The sequence below is a fragment of the Nothobranchius furzeri genome, chromosome 5, assembly GCF_043380555.1.
Source record: "Nothobranchius furzeri strain GRZ-AD chromosome 5, NfurGRZ-RIMD1, whole genome shotgun sequence".
NCBI classification, from domain to species: Eukaryota; Metazoa; Chordata; class Actinopteri; order Cyprinodontiformes; family Nothobranchiidae; genus Nothobranchius; species Nothobranchius furzeri.
In genome coordinates, this window is record NC_091745.1 from 78,953,347 (window position 1) to 78,978,685 (window position 25,339).

At 42.4% G+C, this 25,339-nt stretch overlaps 3 non-coding genes across 3 annotated transcripts; all 3 read right to left on the reverse strand.

The window, feature by feature from the left end:
• Positions 1–7,265: 7,265 nt before the first annotated feature.
• On the reverse strand, positions 7,266–7,430 carry LOC139070202 (U1 spliceosomal RNA). The gene has a single exon (XR_011520794.1). It is a non-coding gene; the product is annotated as a U1 spliceosomal RNA (small nuclear RNA).
• Positions 7,431–13,720: 6,290 nt separating this feature from the next.
• LOC139070201 (U1 spliceosomal RNA) lies at positions 13,721–13,885 on the reverse strand. Its single transcript, XR_011520792.1, has one exon. It is a non-coding gene; the product is annotated as a U1 spliceosomal RNA (small nuclear RNA).
• A 3,847-nt stretch (positions 13,886–17,732) lies between these two features.
• LOC129163536 (U1 spliceosomal RNA) lies at positions 17,733–17,897 on the reverse strand. Its single transcript, XR_011520793.1, has one exon. It is a non-coding gene; the product is annotated as a U1 spliceosomal RNA (small nuclear RNA).
• Between the last annotated feature and the right edge of the window lie 7,442 nt (positions 17,898–25,339).

Sequence of the window (25,339 nt, forward strand, 5' to 3'; positions counted from 1 at the left end):
TTAGAGTGATGGTGTGCAGTTTCCCTGGCGATAGGGGGCAGTACATACCTAAATCAATGCAAGCAAGCATTCTTTTTGTGTTCGAGTAAGACCGTACCAACGGATGGCCCTTAAGGTTGGTTTATGCTTGACGCGTCCGCGAGGTCCGCAAAAGTTGCGTCATTTTAACAACCACGCCCCTCCACCGCGCCTCCACACGGCCCAGAATTTCCGCAACACGCACCTCGGAAAATTTCTAACCACGCGGACGGACAGACGCGGAAAAACATGGCGGACCGGCAAGAACTAGTATGGCGGAGGTTCGTAAATACAGACATTTGTATGATTCAGCTCTCAGAGATCACCGTGATCAACATGTTGTTAATAATTCTTGGAGAGAAATAGCTCGCACTGTCGGAAAAGACGAGGACGCTGTTAAAAATGCTGGAATGCCATGTTGTAAACAGTAATTTCTACTTCTACTATGGTGTAGTGTTGGATGCATGCCGTAGAGCTCCATGCTGCCCCCTACAGTTTGGGAGAATATTGGCTCACCGCAGAGACGAGCCGCACGAACCATAAACGCTGCGAGTTGTGAAGCGCGTTCCATCCGCGAGCCGCATCACCGCGCGGAAAGTGAACGCGTCAAGCATAAACCAAGCTTTAGGGTCAAAAATACCTGGGAGTGCAACCTCCAGCAAAATGACAAATATCAGACGCCCTTTCATCACCGGCAACGAGCGAAGAGGGAATTGTATAATAAACTTCCGGCGCCGTCTCGGATGGCAGCCTGTCTAGCATGCTCTCTGCAGTTGAAAAACAACTTTCCCCTTTCTTTCTTTTTTGTGTTTATTTAGTTACTTCTTGTGTAGTCGAGAAGTTTTTTCTTTTTGTGCCATGCTTGGATGCAAAACTCGGCGCAAAACAACTGAGATGACCGCGACGCCACGCTGCCCCTTTGTCTATAGCCGCGACCAGCTGCTGGGGCTAAGACAGCACAGCCATGCCGGTGTTCAGCATGAGATTCCCGCGGTGATCAAGAGGAACTACCGTGGCTGCGGAGCGGGGAAAACGCGAAGACTGAGGAGGAAAAGATTCCGTCCTGCTCTCCCGTCTGTGGTTACTGGCAATGTCAGATCGCTGGTTAATAAGATGGAGGAGATCGCGACGCCAACAAGGACAGAGAAAGTTTTCCGAGAATGCAGTGTTATGTGTTACACGGAGACGTGGCTGCAGAAAAACATCCCGGACCAGGTGGTGGATATAAACGGATTTACGTGCGTGAGAGCGGTCATGGGACTCGGGCAGTTGTGAGAAGAAGAGGGGAGGAGGACTCGTTTTTTATGTTAACAACTGCTGGTGTTCCCCCAGTCACGTTAAGGTGAGGATGGCTGTTGGTGGTCAGTCTCCGACCATATTATCTACCGCGTGAGTTTTCCCTCGCCATTATCATCATTGTTTACATCGCTCCTGATGCCAACGCGGCGCAGGCGTGTGACGTCATCAGCTCTGCGACAGCGGACGTACTAAATCGTAGTCCCTCTGCGTTTGTGGCTATAACGGGCGATTTTAACCACATGAACCTCTCCACTGTCACTGTTCTACCTACATTCAAGCAGTATGTGGACTGCAAAACAAGAAACAATAAAACACTGGATCTGTTTTATGCCAATGCTGCTGAGGCATACACCTCCAGCCCTCTCCCTCCCCTGGGCAGGGCTGATCACAACCTGGTCTCCCTCCAGCCCCTTTACAGACCTGCTGTCCAGAGACAACCTGCAGCCACAAAAACGGTCATAACATGGACAAGGGAGTTGGAAGAGACTGCAGGGATGCTTTGAGTCAACGGACTGGGATGTTCTTTGTGATTCCAATCAGGACAATCTGACAGGCTGTGTTACAGACTATATCAACTTCTGTGTTGACAGGGTAGTCCCCCAAAAAACCATACTGTGCTTTCCCAACAATAAGCCCTGGGTTTCCAAAGACATAAAAGCAACCCTGAACAAGAAAAAAAGAGCTTGGTGACAGAGATCAGCTGAAACTGGTGCAGAGGGAGCTGAAAGCCAAGATTGCTGAGGGGAAAGAGTCCTACAGACGGAGGCTGGAAAACAAACTGCAGGAAAACAACACCAGGGAGGTGTGGAATGGAATGCGGGCTATCACTGGCCTGAGACAAAAGAGAGGTGTTGGGATGGAGGGGGATGTCGAAAGTGCTAACAACCTAAATCTACACTTCAATAGGTTCGACTGCCCAGCGTCTCCTGTCTCCACAGCCAGCTCTTCCCATCTTCTCCTGTACTTCCTGTGGAGTGTGGTGGACAGCTTTGTGGAGTGGTGTGAGCGAAACCACCTACAACTTAACATCACAAAGACTAAGGAACTGATTATAGAGCTCCGGACCCCACGTGACTCTCAGTTAGTAGACGGCATTTTGGCAGGAAAAAAAGGTAAACAAACACGGATGTAACCATGAATGTGAACGGGATCCGCTTGGATTTTACTTCGTCGGAGTTTACTTCACACTTTAAAACTGAAGAAATCGTTTTATATAGTCAGAAATTAAATAGACTAAACATCTCCGACCCTTACCGTCCCCCTGGGATACTTTTTAAAAATGCCAGAAGCTGTCGGAGCAGACTTCTTACCGGACCTGGCCGGGGAACCCCTTGGGATTTACCCGGAGGAGCTGGCTCCGGCGGCTGGGGAGAGGGAAGTCAGGGCCTCTCGACGCTACTGCCCCCGGATGGATGGATGGATGGATGGATGGATGGACGGACGGACGGACGGACGGACGGACAAATAACAGATTTACACATAAGTAGTTTAAATAGAGTGCTGTGCTGTTTGAATGTATAAACTGAACGCCAAGAGAAATCACTAGTTTGATTTTTTTTCCGTGAATAAAATAAAAATGTCAGGCAGGAACGTCTCAGGATCTGTCTGAGATCTGTCTCGGTGAGACAGATAATAGCAATCCAAAGTGCTATTTGTTTGTGATCTGACAATTGATCAACCATTGCTTAAAAATTAAATACAGCTTAGCCGGTTAATTGCTGTGATCATAAAACACGTAAACGGCAGCACGCAGAACTCACGAGGCAACGTTTTACGTGATGTTTACTTGCTGCTATGAGTAATAAGACAGGAAAAGCCACGCCAAAATAAGTTTAGGAAGCCCACTAAGAATCATAATAAAAGCATTTAAAATAAATACCACACACAGTTGAGGAAACGTTGGTTTAAGTACCTGATATGAAGCGGTCGCTGCATAAGCCAAATCCTTTACTCTCGGGATCCCACAGTTTCATTTTCGCCCGGTCACTAGGGCGTTTTATTACAATGATCCAACGTTTGCGGCGCTCCGGATCTTGGGGAATCCTGTAGATGGCTCATTCCTTATGTCGTCCGTGTCTGTTCTGCATCCTGGGGCACAACAGGAATCTACCATATTTCCTGTCTGATTGAGTTTTCTGACAATAACAAATAGTCCAGCTGCCGGCTTCTGCCTGCCTAATGGCGCCGTTTCGATTTGAACTGTTGCATGCCGGGAAACGTGGCGTCAACTCCCGGAGCTCTATGGACTTTAGGAAGCAGGCCCCACCTCCTACTCCTGTCACCATAAGAGGGGCTGACGTTGAGATCGTTGAGGACTACCGGTACCTGGGGGTTCACTTGGACTGTAAACTGGACTGGACCAAGAACACCAATGCTATCTTCAAAAGAGGGCAGAGTCGGCTTTTTCTTCTGAGGCGGCTCAGGTCCTTCAATGTTGGGAGGAAAATGCTGACCGTGTTCTACCACTCGGTGTTGGAGAGCGTTGTGTTCTTTGCAGCTGGGGCAGTGGGGTGAAGATAGCTGATGCCAACCGGCTGAACAAGCTGATTAGAAGGGCTGGGTCTGTCCTGGGTGTTAGACTGGAGAAGCTGGAGGAGGTGTCTGAGAGGAGAATGCTAAAAAAGCTTCTCTCTATCATGGACAACCCCTCCCACCCCATGCACGCCCACATGATGGACCATCGAAGCTCACGCAGCAAAAGACTCATTGCCCTGAAATGCAGAACTGACCGCCACAGGAAATCCTTCGTACCGGTGGCAGTAGGACTGTTTAACTCTTCCTCACCCTGTAGGTGATTCTCCTAAAACTGTTACCTAGGTTACTCTGTTCCCTCCCAGACTGTGCAATATCACCCAAGAGTTCTGATTGTAAATATGTTTTTCTCCCCCCATCATATCATATGCTGCTACTACCCCTAATTCTATTACACGATACTTTAATCACTTTTGTGAATCGCCTGCACCGACGGCTTAATTACTTATTCACAAGGATGCAGTCATGTATTTATTTGTTGAGATATGCGATTGTTTGTTTTGCACTATCCTACAGGGTACTACTGTAGATTATTTTTTACTGTATATATTGTATATCATATTTCTATTTCGCCTGTTCCATTGTCTCTCCGACTGCTTTGAGCAGGTACATGACACAAGAATTTCCCTCGGGATAAATAAAGTTGTTCTTATCTTATCTTATGTGTGAAACAACGTTTATGAACGGCGAAAGTTTTGTAACTGCTTGTTCCAAATCAGTCAATGCATTTTGTCCTCTTGGGCTCCCGTAGGAGGAAACATGGAGTCTAATAGGTTCAAGATCAATCATGTTGTCATTGCACAGGTGTACAACGAGGTTGACTTACTCACAAAAGACAGCTCAGAAAAAAAGGCAATGAAATATAACAATATGGCGTCGCCCAGAGACTAAAGCCTGAGTCATGCTTCTCCGTCAACTCCAACAGGGAGAGACGCGCACGCACGGACGGAGACATTTTGCCCTCATGCTTCTCCGTCTCCTGGAGAGTGTTGCAAAGCAATTCCCACCAGGACAACAGAGGGTGTAGCGCTGTTCTGTGGTATCCTGTCATGTATCGGTCCAAGATAGTGTGTTTATATTGTGTTTTTTGTGTATATAAGAGACTTTTAACACGGACAAATTTGTCTCTCATCCTCCTCCACCTCTTCATGTGCTCGCCACCTCTAAACCCACGTTTCCTGTCATTTCCGTCCACAAATAAAACGCTTGCTGCGCATCTTTTCACTCCTCCAGTCACGGGGAATTAAACGTTCATGTTTTCAGAGTTTTTTCGCGAGGTATTCTTCAAGCTTCTCCGTGTCTGCCGCTAGTTATCCTCGGCTCTCTTTATGTTTTTGAGGGTGCAATGGCGGCGGTGTAGACAACAGCGACGCCCTGACCAATCACAAGCTTGCGTTCTCCGTCTCGACGGTTTGTTTAGAAAAGAGAGCTCGACTCCGTCCGTCCTTGTGGAGCTCTCCAGCAGGCCTGCAAGGACGGATAATGGCGTTGCGTGTCTCTGCAAATAGATAAATCTATATAATATAATAGGCTATTGACTTAGCTTACAATTAAATGTGTTATCTGTGAAAGATTAAATGCTTTGTGGAGTGAAATAACAAGAATTTCTGGGCTAAACACATCCTATTTCACAGACACATCTCTGGCATTTATAACAAATCAAACCTTTTGAAAATTGGTTGAAAATTGAGCAAGTTAGAGTTATTTAACTAGTGCATGCACCATACACCCCAATGTCACGATAGGGGGCAGCTGTCTGAGGTAAGATGGCGGCCACGCTCCTACGTCGCATCCCATTGGCGAACAGCGGGGACGAGGCATCTAGTGTTTATATACATAAGTGTGGATGAAACAACCTAAATCTGCACTTTAACAGGTTGGACTCTCAGCTGGTGACATCAGAAGAAAACTAAACTCCATCTTAGTCTCCACTTGTCAGTCTACAAAACCAGTTTAGTAAACGGCTCATGAAACCGCATTCTAGTCATGGTTTTAAACTTTTTCTGGGGGAAACCCTGAACCTGGGGCACTTTGAGGGCATGAGATCAACTCCTGGCTTTGGTGGTATCCACATTTTATTACCGTCTAGCTTTCTCCACATTTTCCCACGGTGTACGGTATTACCGGGACTAATTTAATCTTTCGCTGTCGTCTTCTGTTTACACAAATTACCTCATCAGTGTTAAAGCTTGCTTCCAACCTGAAATACTCCCAAACTGCAGAAGTTTTGTTCCATTTAGATACCAAAACCAGCTGGTGCACGAGCTGCCATGTTTCTCTCGGCACTTTCGTGTAATGGCATCAGGATCATAAACTTTATGGAAAGTCTCCAAAATTTGGACTAAACATTAAAGTAAAACTGAAAATTCAACCACACTTCTGTTTTATACATTAAATGATTTTTATTTATGTTTAATAATCTTTTCATTGTTTTTAATCCTTGTGTCCTACCTGCACTGTTTTTTATGACGGTGTTGGAACTGACACCTTTGCTCGTTTTTAACATCGGCTGTGTACGATAATACCGCCGAAGCCTGATCTCCAACATCTCTTTACATCATTAGAATGTTCTTTTCTGCAATATCAGTGTTTATCCTTTAATAAAAGTTATATTCATTATTTTACTGTTAGTTATCAAAATCTTACAAATGAAGAAAGATGTCTGCTGATGTTTGTTGTAAGGACTGAAGTCCTCAAAAACTCACCAACTTTTTAGAAAACAAATTTAAAATTGATCTTTTTGTTAGAAGTTTTAATTTTGCACATAAAACGGGAAACATCCATTAATTTTCTGCAATAAATACTTTTGTATTCATCTGAAGCATTTTTTACTATTTTAGAACATACTGCTATGGAGTTGTTTTAAAATAGACATTTTGCAGTGGTACTACTGTAAACAATGAGAGTCCTTCCTGACTGGCTGAACCAGAGAAGCGTGTGGAGAGTCCTGATTGGTTGGGGGCAAAGTGAGGTTTAGTTTTCTGATTTAGAATGAATTACCATTGCTAATCTCCTCATGACCCTGTTGTAGATGCAAATTGAGTAAAGCTGATCAATTCTTATTTTTAGTTTCATGTACCAGATTGGTTTAACCTTCATATTCTAAATGTTTAGTTTATAAGATATTAACAACTAGTGATGTGTCGGTCGCGAACCAACCGGCTCTATTACCGATTATTGGGAGCCAAAAGAACCGGGATTCCCATCACTAATTACTAATTTAAATGTTTAAAAACTGCATAATATTAATATTGATTAGACAATTTATTGCAGTTACACACCTCAACATTTAAACTGGTCAAGCAATGTGTTATAGCGATGTATAAATCGCAAACGAGCCGCTCTCTCTATAAAAGCTGATAATCCCATTAATAGAGTTCAGATGGTTACTGATTGTTTTGTTTTCAACATGAGATCAGGGGAGAGCGCGAACGCAGTTCCCCACTACCAGAAATTATGCAGTCGAGATTCCCACATTTGGGGAATTCGCAGGGGTCAGCACAACACTGAGTGCAATGGCTAAGCCTCACCCTGGGTGAACCACCTTCTTGATCATGGTATCTCCCCTGCCAGGTAAGTATGAGTTGCTCAGCTCACGCATGGGGACCTCTTGCCCTCACATGCTGCTCTGACTCACGGTATGAATGAAAACGCACAATGCAAGGAGCAGCTGTACACATGCAGCTTCACACATTTATGGGAGCAGATACACAAAAGCTCACCCAGATTGTCAACCTTTAACATTTTATTCTGAAATCTCGTCTCATCAGTCCCATGATGCAATGCGGTATTTGTGCGCAAAAAGCTAACAGAAACAGATCACATTTTAGCCATATATATTCTACCAACAGTGACCAACAACCACTCAGTGTTCAGAAGAAACAAGGCTGAGTCTCACAGCAACATTAACTCTGCGACTCGCATCACATGTTTAGAGAAAATAATAAAAAACCGACCTCGGATCTGCTTTTCTGCTAACAATGGAGCTACTTCCTGCTTCTCTGCAGGCTCCGCTGCTGCCACCTGCTGGTGAGTAGTCGCAACAGTCCTGGAAGCTTCTTAAAGGAATTTAAATCTGCAAGAAAGTGAAACAGAGAAGACTTAAAAATCATTTCTGCTCATTTTAAATATCTAGTGAGATGCAAATACGAAAATATCTCCATAAAAGTCAAACAAAAAGATCATCTTTAACTTTTCTACAGACTGTTGAAACAACTCCGGGGACCTCTAGAGGAGACAAAACAAACTACAGATGTTAAAAACAACAACAGTGGTTACTGTACTGCTGTACAACTACTGAAGATGCAAGAATGTGTTGTGAGCACTGATGAAATTATTTGATAATTAAAAGTGAAAAGAAAATATAATGAACTGATAAACGCTCGTTCACTAGCTCACTTTACACCAACATTTTTAAAACGGTGTACTCGATTTTACAAAAGATTGAACCCTTTTGTGTACTGCTCCCTATTTGATTGACCAAGGAAATCCCATCTTTAGTTGGAGAAACATTCAGAAAATAAAGCAGCAGAAATCTTACAATCCCTTAAATGATCTAAAGCTGATGATGCTTTTGGTTTTGATTCAAAGTTTGTGAAAAACAACTAATGCTTCAACCCCTTGAACCCAACGGACCGGTTCCGGGTCCGAGCGCACTTTCAAAAACACAATCGTATCAAAAACATACTTAATATTCACAATTTATGCAAACTGCACAGGTACATAACGGGAAGAGGCTCATCTAAAGGTCAGAATCCACATTTCCTCCCTCAACACCCGATGCCAACAATAGGCAGCAACTAGCTGCTGAGTGAAACGGCCGTAAAAACACGCCAACTACACCGATCAAGAAAACAGAGTAGCGACAATACGATACGATCCTATCCACAGCAGCAGTCGGTTAAATCAGAGCTCAGACTCTCCTCTTTCCAACTATTTAAGGGTCATTACTCTCTGTGCAAAACCCGTGAAGCTAACTGCTAACAAAGGACCAAGGCAAAGCCGAATTCATGACGATAAAACTGTAAATTCAGTCTTACCTTTGCCCTTTTCCGGTCATAATCCATATTATAGTAAGAAAATCTAACTGTTTTTTGTAATTCAATGTTCCGATTGTCAAATGGAGATGATAAATGACGATTTGGGACTGTTTTTACCTGCAGGAGACACTTTACAACTCTCCTACGCAAAGCGCCATCATTTCATGTACCAGATTGGTTTCACCTTCATATTCTAAATGATTGGTTTATAAGAGGTTAACAACGCGCATTACTTGTAATAATTAACCACAGTTCACCAAGTATTAAATGTAGTTGGCAGAACATTGTGTTCACAAGTTTAATAAGTGTTTTATTATTGAACATGAGATCAGGGGAGAGCGCGAACGCAGTCCCCCACTACCAGAAATTATGCAGTCGAGATTCCCACATTTGGGGAATTCCAGGGTGGTGCAATGTCCAGGGTCGACCACGGACAGTTCGGCTTCCGGATTGGCTGCTCGTCCGAGGTCGACTCTGGACATCGCCTCCCGGTTGGCTGGGAGTGAAACTGACGTTCCGTCTTCTGATTGGTCGGCTCGACTCGACTCGACTCGGCTCCTCGCGTGCGCCTTCGGATTCCCAACAAACATTTCGGTGCCGGCGACCCGAGCGCGCGTTGGATACGTCGACACCGTTACCTGCGGGAAAATACACAACTACGTGTTTTAAAAAGGTCAGTTCTAAACTTTTCATCGTAAGTTACCCGCGATTAGTGTGTGTCATTGTGTTTTGACCGAGTTTTTACCCGTTCGAACTGATATCATCACAGAACAGGCGAAGAGGCTGGGGGGGATGAGGCCAGAAAACAATAAAACAACAAACTTTTCTTTTAAGGTTGAGTTACAATCGTGTTTTCAATACCTAAAAATGGTTAAACCATTTTATTCTACGATCTACGATCCGATCTGGTAATATTTAACTAGCATAAATGCTAGTAGCATTTATGCTAGTTAAATATTGATAAGATTAAAAAAAATAAACTCGTTTTAATCACTCCACGTGGTGTTGCATGCTGCTTTTTGTCTCGTTCAAAGCTGTTGGTGCTTAGATCGTTCAGGTTAGTCTTTATTTAGCTTTCAATGACTATATGACCATGCATATGTCAGTCATAACACAAGTGCGTCTTGTGGTTCATCGTAAAGTGTTTATATCATAATCTGGTTGTTAAACAATTGTCCAACAAGCTCCGGGCACAATGGATGCAGAGAGGCAGGGATTCAGGGCTGCACTGGTGGGTGAATTTTGGGAGTAGTAGTAGCCTAAAGATGCATTTTTGTTATATTTGACTGAGACAGTCAATAAGTCATGCATAACAGTTGTTTCATGAAACAGGATGTAAACAAGTTTCTGTGCACAGGTCTGGAGATGACATCACCAGTGATTCGCATAGTCAACCCAGGAGCTCCCCTGAATCGCCAGCAAGCCGTACTCCTGGCCACCAAGGAGTCTGGCCTTTATAGGGACAAAAAGCTGTGGTTTCCTGTGCCGCATCCAGAGCTGTTGTACCAGGCCACTGCCCTCGAGTGTGCAGAGAAGCTCCTCAGAGCCGACGGCGTCTCTTCACCAACGCGACAGCAGCGTCTGGGGAAGCTGGTGTTTGGAGACCTGTTGGGGTCTGGAGATGCTCCCTGAAGTGTCCGCGTGGAGATGGGTGCGCGGGGAAAGGACGTGACGTGCACCTGTACAAATCAGGCTTCCATCACCGGGTATTTGTCTCATCATCAGATATTAACACAATATGTGACTTTTCACAAAAACCAAAGTATGAAACAACGATTTGAAAATAAATGTCATTTTCTCCCATCTGTCCCACAGGTACGCCACATCTGTGACGTGTCCAGCTGGTACACAATGCTGACTGAGGTGCTGTGCTGCGGGCCGTGCACCAAGGCTGCAAGAGCTGGAGATGGCGGCACCGTGGGACGGTGGCTTGCGTGGGACCCTGCTATTTTGTCCCAGCTTAGCGAGGCTCACCAAGCTGGTTTCCCTGCCGTGCTCACGGCTAAGTGAGTGTGGTCTCCATCTGTTTGTCTTGGTCGTATGTTTGATCTGAAAGGAAACTAAAGTCAGCCGAAGTCATCTAAATCCAATCTTTTTCCTGTCTCTGCTGGTGTGCCCCTGGGGCCCCTTCTTTTCATCATTTACCTTCTCCCACTAGGTCACATTGTCCGTAAACACATTCATTTTCATTGTTACGTGGGTGACACCCAGCTCTACCTCTCAACCCTCAACTTCACTCCCACCTTCCTCCCTTACCCTGTCTCCAAGAAATCCATTCTTGGTTCACTTCCAACTTCCTCAAACCGAACATTTCTAAAACTGAAGTCCTCCTGGTAGGTAGGCACACCTCACGTTCTCTCTACATCTAACAGTTTCCCCATCTCTACTGATAACTCAGCAGTTACTCCCTCCCCTCATGTTAAGAGTCTGGGCGTCATCCTCGACAGCACACTTTCTTTTCAATCTCACATCAACAATATTACCCGGTCTGCTTATTTTCACTTGCGTAACATCTCCCGCCTCCGTCCATCACTTACTCCCTCCACCACCGCCCTCCTCGTCCACAGCCTCGTCACATCCAGGATCGATTATTGCAGCTTACTTCTCTTTGGTCTTCCCAGCAAATCCCTCCATAAACTGCAGCTTCGCCAGAATGCTGCAGCACGTGTCACCACTAGGGCTCCATCATCTCATCACGTCACCCCCGTCCTGCAACAAATTCACTGGCTGCCCATTAAGCAGAGAATCAGTTTCAAAATTCTGCTCATCACATTCGAAGCTCTCCGTAACCTGGCTCCATCCTACACGTCTGATCTCATTCACATCGCCACTCCGTTCCTCTACTGCTCCTGAACTCTCGGCTCCCTCCGCTCGCCTCGTCGCCTTCCCCCCGATCTACGCACCACTCACTCTCTCGCACTTTTTAAATTACAACTTAAAACACACCTCTTCAAACAGGCTTTTACCACATAGTTTTAATACATTGTTTTCAATTTTAGCATCCTAGTGTTTTTACATATTTCTGTTCTGTGTTTATCTAGTTTTATTGTTTTCCCCCATTGTTGTAAAGTGTCCTTGGGTGTCTTGAAAGGCGCTGTCAAATAAAATGTATTATTAAACATTTTTACTCTGACAACAGGCGCGGGGTGGATAAAAACGTGTTGCTGCTTTTACGTGACAGGACCGAGGGCAACACCATGGACAAGGTGTGGAGACAGGTCCAAGAGAACCACGTGGATGAGCATCTTCACCGTAAAGACGTGTACACCACACTCTTGATGACGTTAGTGAAGCCTGGTGGGATAGCTTCTGGACATCTTTCACTGGATCCACCGCTTTGATGCAGCCAGGGGTAGTTGGCTCTACGCACAGAGTCGCATTCAAAGTATGCAGTGTTCAAGTCTGCACTGGCTGGTGCAGTGCTGGCCTACAACCGTGCAGATCTGGACCTCCTCATCAGGGCAGTCAGAGCCAAAGACAGCGCATCAATGAGCTCACTGACGGATAAGGACGTTCTGCGCATTTTCATTTCCAAAGAACATTTATTCAATGTTTGTATGTCCAACATCATGCTGCTCTGCTGTTATTTTTTTTAATTGCCCCTCGGGGATAAATACAGTTTTTCTGATTCTGATAAAAGTCAAACAAAAAGATCATCTTTAACTTTTCTACAGACTGTTGAAACAACTCCGGGGACCTCTAGAGGAGACAAAACAAACTACAGATGTTAAAAACAACAACAGTGGTTACTGTGCTGCTGTACAACTACTGAAGATGCAAGAATGTGTTGTGAGCACTGATGAAATTATTTGATAATTAAAAGTGAAAAGAAAATATAATGAACTGATAAAAGATCGTTCACTAGTTCACTTTACACCAACATTTTTAAAACGGTGTACTCGATTTTACAAAAGATTTAACCCTTTTGTGTACTGCTCCATATTTGATTGACCAAGGAAATCCCATCTTTAGTTGGAGAAACATTCAGAAAATAAAGCAGCAAAAATCTTACAATCCCTTAAATGATCTAAAGCTGATGATGCTTTTGGTTTTGATTCAAAGTTTGTGAAAAACAACTAATGCTTCAACCCCTTGAACCCAACGGACCGGTTCCGGGTCCGAGCGCACTTTCAAAAACACAATCGTATCAAAAACATGCTTAATATTCACAATTTATGCAAACTGCACAGGTACATAACGGGAAGAGGCTCATCTAAAGGTCAGAATCCACATTTCCTCCCTCAACACCCGATGCCAACAATAGGCAGCAACTAGCTGCTGAGTGAAACGGCCATAAAAACACGCCAACTACACCGATCGAGAAAACAGAGTAGCGACAATACGATACGATCCTATCCACAGCAGCAGTCGGTTAAATCAGAGCTCAGACTCTCCTCTTTCCAACTATTTAAGGGTCATTACTCTCTGTGCAAAACCCGTGAAGCTAACTGCTAACAAAGGACCAAGGCAAAGCCGAATTCATGACGATAAAACTGTAAATTCAGTCTTACCTTTGCCCTTTTCTGGTCATAATCCATATTATAGTACTAAAATCTAACTGTTTTTTGTAATTCAATGTTCTGATTGTCAAACACAGATGATAAATGACCATTTTGGGCTGTTTTTATCTGCAGGAGACACTTTACAACTCTCCTACGCAAAGTGCCATCATCTCATGTACCAGATTAGTTTCACCTTCATATTCTAAATGCTTAGATTATGCTATGTTTGCGCACGATATTCGATATAATTAACCAGGAATCACCAAGTAACACATTTAACTGGTGACACATGGTATGATATTATTGATTATTTTGTTTTAAACATGAGATCAGGGGAGAGCGCGAACGCAGTCCCCCACTACCAGAAATTATGCAGTCGAGATTCCCACATTTGGGGAATTCGCAGGGGTCAGCACAACACTGAGTGCAATGGCTGAGCCTCACCCTGGGTGAACCAACTTCTTGATCATGGTATCTCCCCTGCCAGGTAAGTATGAGTTGTTCAGCTCACGCATGGGGACCTCTTGCCCTCACATGCTGCTCTGACTCACGGTATGAATGAAAACGCACAATGCAAGGAGCAGCTGTACACATGCAGCTTCACACATTTATGGGAGCAGATACACAAAAGCTCACCCAGATTGTCAACCTTTAACATTTTATTCTAAAATCTCGTCTCATCGTTCCCATGATGCAATGCGGTATTTGTGCGCAAAAGGCTAACAGAAACAGATCACATTTTAGCCATATATATTCGACCAACAGTGACCAACAACCACTCAGTGTTCAGAAGAAACAAGGCTGAGTCTCACAGCAACATAAACTCTGCGACTCGCATCACATGTTTAGAGAAAATAATAAAAAACCGACCTCAGATCTGCTTTTCTGCTAACAATGGAGCTACTTCCTGCTTCTCTGCAGGCTCCGCTGCTGCCACCTGCTGGTGAGTAGTCGCAACAGTACCGGAAGCTTCTTAAAGGAATTTAAATCTGCAAGAAAGTGAAACAGAGAAGCCTTCAAAATCATTTCTGCTCATTTTAAATATTTAGTGAGAGGCAAATATTAAAATATCTCCATAAAATCTCTCCCCCCTGCTCTACATCCTCTACACCGACGACTGCAGATCCACACATCCCAACTGTCATCTGGTGAAATACGCTGATGATACAGTCCTCCTATCACTGCTGTCAGGCTCCTCACAACACCACAGACTTGCTCTTCAGGAGTTTGTAGAGTGGTGTGACAGCTCCAAACTTGAACTGAATGTGAGCAAAACCAAAGACATGGTGGTGACCTTCTGCAGGAGGCAGAGGGATCCGGCTGCTTCAGTAACCACCATTATCCATGGGAACCCAGTGGAGGTAGTGGAGGAGTACAAGTATCTGGGAGCCACCTTTGACAACCTCCTGAAATTCTCTGCTAACACAGAGGAGATTCTCAGGAAGTGCCACCAACAGTTATATCTCCTTAGGAAGCTCAACTCCTTTGGAGTCCGCTCCTCAGTCATGATGACTTTTTACTGTGCCTTCCTAGAAAGCATCATGACCTTCTCCATCACTTGCTGGTTCTACTCTCTTAGCCTCCAGAGCAGGAACACACTGCATCAGTGTGTTCCAAAATCGTTGGCCTGCCTGTCAGAACTCTTGCTCAGGTTTTCTATCAACAAGCGCGGAGACAGGCAGCCAAAATCCTCCACAACCCCTCTCACGTTCTTCAGCCCGCAATTCAATGGCTCCCCTCTGGGCGACGTCTACGCTGCACTTCCTGCAAGACTGAGAGGAGGAGAGCCACCTTTGTCCCCAAAGCCATTCTGCTCTTTAACTCCAGCAGATAAGATAAGACCATCCCCCGATAATCCCTCTCCTTGGGCTCTCCATATATTTAACTTTTATACAGACGACACTTTAGTCACTTTATTCACTTACTCAGTGTTTTTTTGCATATTTTACTGTTTTATCCATCTTCTTGCTGCTTTATTACTTCCTTATTGCCTATTTATTCAATGTTTGTATGTCCAACATCATGCTGCTCTGCTGTTATTTTTTTAATTGCCCCTCGGGGATAAATACAGTTTTTCTGATTCTGATTCTGATAAAAGTCAAACATAAAGATCATCTTTAACTTTTCTACAGACTGTTGAAACAACTCCGGGGACCTCTAGAGGAGACAAAACAAACTACAGATGTTAAAAACAACAACAATGGTTACTGTGCTGCTGTACAACTACTGAAGATGCAAGAATGTGTTGTGAGCACTGATGAAATTACTTGATAATTAAAAGTGAAAAGAAAATATAATGAACTGATAAATGATCGTTCACTAGTTCACTTTACACCAACATTTTTAAAACGGTGTACTCGATTTTACAAAAGATTTAACCCTTTTGTGTACTGCTCCCTATTTGATTGACCAAGGAAATCCCATCTTTAGTTGGAGAAACATTCAGAAAATAAAGCAGCAAAAATCTTACAATCCCTTAAATTAGGGCTGGGCGATATGGCCTCAAATCTATATTGCGATATAATCTGAAGCATGTGCGGTAACGATATATATTGCGACTTATTTTTCCCTCTGTTTATAGATGTCAAAATGACATGCTTTTAAATATCCTCATGTGGCAAATATATGCCTCTTGAGGCATATAGGCCTCCTCCTCCGCCCACTCCATGCTTGCAGTCACTCCATTCTGTTGTCCCAATGTCAGCAGGTTGCACATCTTAAGCTGATTTTCCAGGACCAGAGCGTTTTAAAACGGGATTTGCCATGGCACCCTGGGAAGGGTTTTGGCATTTATAGTAGCAAAGCTGAAGCTAGAATAAACTGCCATCAGACACCTCTCCAACCAAGACGGGATATAGGGAGGTCGCTGGGCGGCCCCCCGCATGTGACGTACAGGGTCGCGCATTCAGCGTCAGACGTAAGACACATCAGACTGATGAAATTTCTTTTACAGGACCTTTAGCTTTGATGTGACCTGCTTTTTGTCCCGCTTGATGCTCAGCCAGTGTTTTCACCACTCTGTCGAACAGCTGGATGTCTCTCACCGTCCCCGTAAAAAGAGGACTAATCTGTTCGTCCTCTCGCACGGCCAAAAGCTCCATGGCCTCCGCGTCCGGCCAGCCGGCTTTCCTTCCGGCCGGCACCCGGCGCGCAGTACACGTGACTAACGCGACCACCCCCTTTTGCGGGGGGGGGGGGGGGGGGAAGGCCTCCCACAGTCGCTCCAATGGGATTAGCGGGGCTGCAACGCCTTTAGACGTCAGAGGCAAGGGGCTGATGCGGTAATATTACTACCAAGCGAGGCGGAACGAATGCCGCAATATTTGCACAACGCCATGCCGGCATGGCGCATTTATAGACATACCATTGTGGTAATATTACGCTGATATGCCGGCATGGTTTGCCCTACAAAAGCACCTTTAGTGACGCCATGTGTTATCGCAATATTGCGATATAGCCAAAAACTCTTATCATTACCCAGTTTTATATTGTTTCTACCTTATATTGTTTATATTGCCCACCCATACCTTAAATGATCTAAAGCTGATGATGCTTTTGGTTTTGATTCAAAGTTTGTGAAAAACAACTAATGCTTCAACCCCTTGAACCCAACGGACCGGTTCCGGGTCCGAGCGCACTTTCAAAAACACAATCGTATCAAAAACATGCTTAATATTCACAATTTATGCAAACTGCACAGGTACATAACGGGAAGAGGCTCATCTAAAGGTCAGAATCCACATTTCCTCCCTCAACACCCGATGCCAACAATAGGCAGCAACTAGCTGCTGAGTGAAACGGCCATAAAAACACGCCAACTACACCGATCGAGAAAACAGAGTAGCGACAATACGATACGATCCTATCCACAGCAGCAGTCGGTTAAATCAGAGCTCAGACTCTCCTCTTTCCAACTATTTAAGGGTCATTACTCTCTGTGCAAAACCCGTGAAGCTAACTGCTAACAAAGGACCAAGGCAAAGCCGAATTCATGACAATAAAACTGTAAATTCAGTCTTACCTTTGCCCTTTTCTGGTCATAATCCATATTATAGTACTAAAATCTAACTGTTTTTTGTAATTCAATGTTCTGATTGTCAAACACAGATGATAAATGACCATTTTGGGCTGTTTTTACCTGCAGGAGACACTTTACAACTCTCCTACGCAAAGTGCCATCATCTCATGTACCAGATTAGTTTCACCTTCATATTCTAAATGCTTAGATTATGCGATGTTTGCGCACGATATTTGTAATAATTAACCAGAAATTACCAAATAGTAAATTTAACTGGTGACACATGGTATGATAAAATTGATTATTTTGTTTTGAACATGAGATCAGGGGAGAGCGCGAACGCAGTCCCCCACTACCAGAAATTATGCAGTCGAGATTCCCACATTTGGGGAATTCGCAGGGGTCAGCACAACACTGAGTGCAATGGCTGAGCCTCACCCTGGGTGAACCAACTTCTTGATCATGGTATCTCCCCTGCCAGGTAAGTATGAGTTGTTCAGCTCACGCATGGGGACCTCTTGCCCTCACATGCTGCTCTGACTCACGGTATGAATGAAAACACACAATGAAAGGAGCAGCTGTACACACGCAGCTTCACACATTTATGGGAGCAGATACACAAAAGCTCACCCAGATTGTCAACCTTTAACATTTTATTCTAAAATCTCGTCTCATCGTTCCCATGATGCAATGCGGTATTTGTGCGCAAAAGGCTAACAGAAACAGATCACATTTTAGCCATATATATTCTACCAACAGTGACCAACAACCACTCAGTGTTCAGAAGAAACAAGGCTGAGTCTCACAGCAACATAAACTCTGCGACTCGCATCACAAATTTAGAGAAAATAATAAAAAACCGACCTCGGATCTGCTTTTCAGCTAACAATGGAGCTACTTCCTGCTTCTCTGCAGGCTCCGCTGCTGCCACCTGCTGGTGAGTAGTCGCAACAGTCCTGGAAGCTTCTTAAAGGAATTTAAATCTGCAAGAAAGTGAAACAGAGAAGCCTTCAAAATCATTTCTGCTCATTTTAAATATCTAGTGAGAGGCAAATACGAAAATATCTCCATAAAAGTCAAACAAAAAGATCATCTTTAACTTTTCTACAGACTGTTGAAACAACTCCGGGGACCTCTAGTGGAGACAAAACAAACTACAGAAGTTAAAAACAACAACAATGGTTACTGTGCTGCTGTACAACTACTGAAGATGCAAGAATGTGTTGTGAGCACTGATGAAATTATTTGATAATTAAAAGTGAAAAGAAAATATAATGAACTGATAAAAGATCGTTCACTAGTTGACTTTACACCAACATTTTTAAAACGGTGTACTCGATTTTACAAAAGATTTAACCCTTTTGTGTACTGCTCCCTATTTGATTGACCAAGGAAATCCCATCTTTAGTTGGAAACTTTTTCAGAAATGCTTTTGGCTTCAATTCAAACTGGAGTATTTCAGAATCTGCTGATCTTCTGGGATTGTCAAGCACAACCATCTCTAAGGTTTACAGAGAATGGTCCAAAAAAGGGAAAACATCCAGCGAGTGATAATGCCTTGTTGATGCCAGATGTCAGAGGAGACTGGTTCAACACTAACTCGAATAACTACCAAGTACCAACCACCAGAAGAGCATCTCTGAGTGCACAACACGTCGAACCTTGAAGCAGATGGGCTACAGCAGCAGAAGACCACACCGTGTGCCACCCCTGTCACCTAAGAACAACAAACTGAGGCTACAATTCACACAAGCTCACCACATTTGGACATTTGATTGGAAAAACATTGCCTGGTCTGAGGAGTCTCGATTTCTGCTGCAACAGTCGGTTGGTAGGGTCAGGATTTGGTGTCAACAACATGAAAGCATGGATCCATCTTGCCTTGTATCAATGGTTCAGGCTGGTAGCAGCGGTGTAATGGTGTGGGGGACATTTTCTTGCCACACTTTGGGCCCCCTAGTTGATCATTGCAATGCCACAGCCTACTCAAGTATTGTTGCCGACCATGTCTAACCCTTTAAGACCACAGTGTCTTCTGATGGCTACTTCCAGCAGGGTAATGCACCATGTCCGATGGCCATGTCATAACGCTCAAATCGTCTCAGGACTGGTTTCTTGAACATGACAATGAGTTCACTGAACTCAAATGACCTCCACAGTCACCAGACTTCAATCCAACAGAGCACCTTTGGGATGTGGCGGAATGGCAGATTTGCATGACAAATCTGCAGCAAATGCGTGATGCTATCATGTCAATATGGACCAAAATCTCTTGAGGAATATTTCCTGTACCTTGTTGACTTTATGCCATTAGGGATTAGGGCAGTTCTGAAGGCAAATGGGGGTTTAAGGTACTATAGGTGTACCCAATAAAGTGGCCAGTGAGTGAGTGAGTATAAGAATCATAAAGAGTCTATTTAAATTTTGTTGTTTTATTTCATCTTATGATGGCCTGAAAGGCCCCGCTCCAAAATAAAATATATGTGGAATTTTTTTAAAACCAAACTGCAGATACAATTTTAATTTCATTTGAGACAAGAATAACAGAATCCGCACACTTCAATCTGCGATTATGATGTTTTTATTCTTCAAGCTTTCGGTCCCAAGATTGTGTCACAATTCCTGATGAAGGTCTTGGGAACGAAATCTTTGAGTACAAAGTGGCCCTTCAAAAAACGCTTTTTTACTGCTTTACACTACAGTGTATTATTGTACTATGCAACATTAGCTGTATGATGTACGCAACTCCCACCGACCAGCTCCTGATGCTGTAGAAAGCCATAAATAAAAATAAACATTTAGTTTTACAAAAACGTCCTTAACTTTGGGGCCGGCCAAGGTCTGTAACCCTATTTAAACTTACTTATTTTCGTTAAGTCGTTCCGAAGTTAAAAAGGAACGTAACATATTTTAGAGTCTAAAATAGTTCCGACTCAGTCTGACGTTTGTTGGAGGCGGAGGAACACCAAAATAATTACTGAATTGCTTCTTGGACATCTGTCTTTCTTCCCCCACAAAATCTTAGGTGCGCAAATGCGTGCTGCAGCTTTGCTTTTTAGGTGCGCATTGTTTATTTTGACAGCGCCTGCGCACCTGCGGACCACTTGTGTCCCCTACCTGCGCAAGGCCTCGCCTGCTCACGCGAGGCGCCACGAGCAAACTTGCGTTGGTTTTCTCTCTTCGTTAAAATAATCTTGAAAAGCGACGACTGAAAAAGAAAACGGCAACACTACAGTAAGCGTACCAACATGAAAAGCCAAGTATAATGTTGACATAAACTTACTAATGTCGCGGTCGTCTAACGGAGTCTGGAGCGTCGATGTGTGTCGACATCGAAATGAGCGTGGCTGTCTTATGCGCATGCGTCAACTTAATTTGTTTTTCTCCCAAACGGATGACGAGATTTCATTTCAAGATGGTGAAAAACCATCAGTGTAATAAAATTTGATAAAATAAACGTCACACTACTCATTCGAGTCACTTTCATGACTAAACTTACTCATAGCGGCCATGCCAACTGTCGTAGCGTGAGACACACGTGTACTTTTATTTATTTATTTGTTTGTTTGTTTTATTTGAGTAATAGAAATTTACAATGCCTCAGAGAGGATAGTAGCATCATGAACATGTGTACAAAGGCGATCAACAACAATACATATATGTTGATCGACTTGTTTCTTTCTCGCACTCCTTCCTACGTTCTATTGTTCGTGTGTTGAGTTGGCATCCGGTTTCTCCTACGTGTGTTTTATTTCAGAGTGTGCATGGGATTTCGTAAACGACACCACATTTAAGTCCAGCTTCAACAACAGAAAGAATAAACAACCAAGGCAAAGAACCAGAAACCCAGAAAGACAAGAACCAAAACCAGTGATAACCCTACCATGCATCAGAGGCATAACAGAAAAAAATAAGAGCAACAATGAAAAAACACAACATAAACAAACCAACAAAACCATACACAACAGTTAGAAACAGACTAGTGCACCCAAAAGACAAGATACCAGCTGGACTTAAATGTGGAGTCATTTATGAAATCCCGCGCAAACTCTGCAATAAAACATACGTAGGAGAAACCGGACGCCGACTCAACACACGAACAATAGAACGTAGGAAGGAGTGTGAGAAACAAACAAGTCGAAAACACACAAGAGTAGCAAAAGAAGAAGCAGAAAGCACAATAAAGAAGTCAGCCATAACAGATCACTGCACAAGAGAAAACTATATAATGGACTGGGACAGCACACGGATCGTAAACACCGAACAACAAAAATACAAAAGATGGATTAAAGAAGCTGTCGAGATAAGGAGATGTGGATGTGGGACCATGAACAGAGACGATGGGGTTTACATGTTGGGCCGCGCATGGGACTGCACCGTCGGAGAGGGGAGAGCGGGCAGCAGAGGGAACTAGAAATGGAATTAGAAACAAAACACAGCAAGAGCACACCAAAGATCCATGCTTTAAGTGTTCACCTTTTTTAATCTGCTCAAATCTTTCAGTTTTGTTTTTACTTTATGTACACAGTGTTCATTGATGGGTGGAAAAATATTACTATTTTACCGAAAAACTGCAACGTTAAAATGTGAACAAAAGTGACGTGATCTTAGTTGCTAAAGCCACTTTAAATGGCAATAAAAATTCCCCTTAAGATTTTAATCTTCAACGTTTGCTGAAACAATTACAATTTCTGTTTGTTTTATATCATAGAATAGAATAGAATGCCTTTACTGTCACTATACAGGTGTAAAGTGAGGTACAGAGCATCTCCTACTCAGTGTAAAACAAACATACTTGGGGGGGGGGTACAGTTCTGCAGCGCTATGTTCATATGGACAGTAATGTTATGTATATACAATTACTGCACGTGGAATTTGGTATCAATAGATAGTGGTGGTCAACGGAGGAAGTGGGAAGTGGGGGGCTGTGTTATCGGTGCATGTGTGAGTTCAGGGTGGTTATTGCTTTGGGGAAGAAACTGTTTTTGAGTCTGTGGGTTTTTGTATTAATGCACCTGTAGCGCTTCCCTGAGGAAAGCAGTCTGAACATGTCGAAGCCAGGGTGGGAGCTGTCCTTGATGATGTTTGCTGCCCTAATGAGGCAGCGGGAGGAATAAATGTCCATCATGGAGGGGAGAGGACAGCCGATGATCTTAAATCATCATAAATGTATATAAAGATAATATTGACTATTGTGTAATTATTCATAGATCCATTTTTTATCTTAGAATTTTTTTTTTCAAATATTAAATGTACTAAAATATGCATGCTTTTGTCTTCAGTGTGACTTGTGTCTGATGGAGGAATGTTTGTATTAAAATGCTTTCATAGATTCATCCAAAACATCAAAACTGAAAGTGATTGAAAACTATAGTTTTAGAATTGTAATCAGAGAGAGAATAGCAAAATATTAACAGTATCAAGCTAAGCACGTTAAAACGCATTCCCCAAAGCAATCTAAACATTACTGGTCTCAATTTTTTGGGCACTAGTGGCAGTTTTTCACACTGCAAGGAAGCAGGAAACCTCGGGAGAGAGGAGGCAGAAATGCGGCTAAAGATATGGGGCTGGAATTCAAACCCTGGATCAACTTTGTCCACCAGCAGACGGATAAACCAGCAAAGACCAGCAAGGAAGCTGGTAGCAAGGAAGCCATGCTGGTCTTTGCTGATTTATCCGTTGAGGGGTTGTTTGGTAAAAAACGGAGATAAAACAGTCTTGTTCACAGAACCTGCAAAGAGGTGCGTCTCATTCCGCCATCTTCTGCGGAAAAGCAACACACACACACACACACACACACACACACATATATATATACATATATATATAAACATATACACAAGGATGTAATATTCACTTTAGAAGTGGGGGGGACAGGGGGGGGGGTCTTTACAGTATGCTCCAATGGGAAACAGGCTTCAACACAAACGGTCGTTTTCCGCTTGGTCCTAGAGCTCAACCAGTGTTAATTTAATATAGCGTAATGTTGTTTTTGGATGGTAAAAAGTGCAGGGGTCAAAATTTGACTTTGGAAAATGTGGGGGGGACATGTCCCCCCTGTCCCCCCCAAAAATTACGTCCATGCATATACATATATATACATATATATATATATATATATATATATATATATATATATATATATATATATATACGTATATATATATATGTATATACATATATATATATACGTATATATATATATATATACATATATATATATATATATATATATATATATATATATGTATATACATATATATATATGTATATATATATATACATATATATATATTTATCGTACACCTGCATCGTGCATGGATCAGTTTATGAGAGAAATTTCTGTAATACTGGAAAAACACAAAGAAAAGACAACTTTATTTTGTGGTGATTTTAATATTGATTTATTGAAGGCAAATGATCACAATAAGACATCTGAATTTACTGATACAATGTTTAGTTTTGGGTTCTATCCGTTGATTCTAAAGCCCAGCAGAATAAAGATGGGTAGCGCCACTTTGATTGACAACATTTTCTTTAATAAGATAGATGGTAAGATACACAGTGGACTGTTAGTCACGGATGTAAGTGATCACTTGCCTGTCTTTTCAGTGCTTGAAATGAATAATCAATTTAATATTCGAGAGGAAAAGATTGATTACATTGGTAGAATAAAAACACCAGAACACATTGCAGCTTTTAAAAGAGAATTAGAAAATTATGACTGGAAAAAGGTTTATGTGGAAGACACTAATGATGCATATAATGCATTTCTAGACATATTTTTGTCAATCTATGACAGCCATTGTCCAATGAAAAAGTTTTCTGAAAATCTCAAAAAGAAAAAACCATGGATGACAAAAGGTCTGGAAAGAGCATGCAAAAGGAAAAATAAGTTATATAAGATTTTTTTGACAAATAGAACTAAGGAAAATGAAGACAAATATAAGAAATATAGAAACAGATTAACAACTATTTTGCGATATGAAAAGAAAAGTTATTATGAAAAGCTGCTTCAAAAATCTAAAAATAATATAAAGGCTACCTGGAGTGTACTTAATAAGATAATAAAAAATCAGAATAATATATGTTTTCCAACATGTATTGTAAAAGAAGGTAATGTAGCGATTAAGAATATTGAGAGTATAGTCAACGAATTTAATGATTACTTTGTTAATGTAGGTCCCAATTTGGCAAAAGAGATTTCTGTACCAGGAAGACATGATGACAAATTTTTAAATTTTACTTCTTATAAATGCAACTCAATGTTTCTTGGAGGAGTCTGTGAGAGTGATATTATAGATGTGGTGAGTAAATTTAAGAGTAAAAACTCCATGGATTGTGACGGCCTTGATATGTCATTAGTTAAAGAAGTTCTTCATAGTATCCTTCAACCGTTAACTTATATTTGTAACAAATCATTTCAAACAGGAATTTTTCCAGATAAAATGAAAATTGCCAAAGTGATCCCGATATATAAAAATGGAGATAAACACGTTGTGTCAAATTATAGACCAGTATCTTTGCTGCCTACATTTTCAAAGATTCTTGAAAAACTATTTGAAAACAGACTAAATTCTTTTCTTGAAAAATATGATTTATTGAATGACCATCAGTTTGGGTTCAGAAGAAATCGATCAACATCTCTAGCAGTAATGGAATTTATTGAAAATATTGCAACAATTGTGGATAAAAAACAGATTGGAATAGGTTTGTTCATTGATTTACGCAAAGCCTTCGATACGATAGATCATTCTTTACTGTTACAGAAATGTGAAAGATTTGGTTTAAGAGGTGTTGTACAACTTTGGTTAAAAAGTTACTTGGAAAGAAGGTTCCAATATGTGAGTATTAATAATATGAAATCTAAACTTAGACAAGTAACTTGTGGAGTTCCGCAAGGATCGGTGTTGGGACCAAAGCTATTTTTA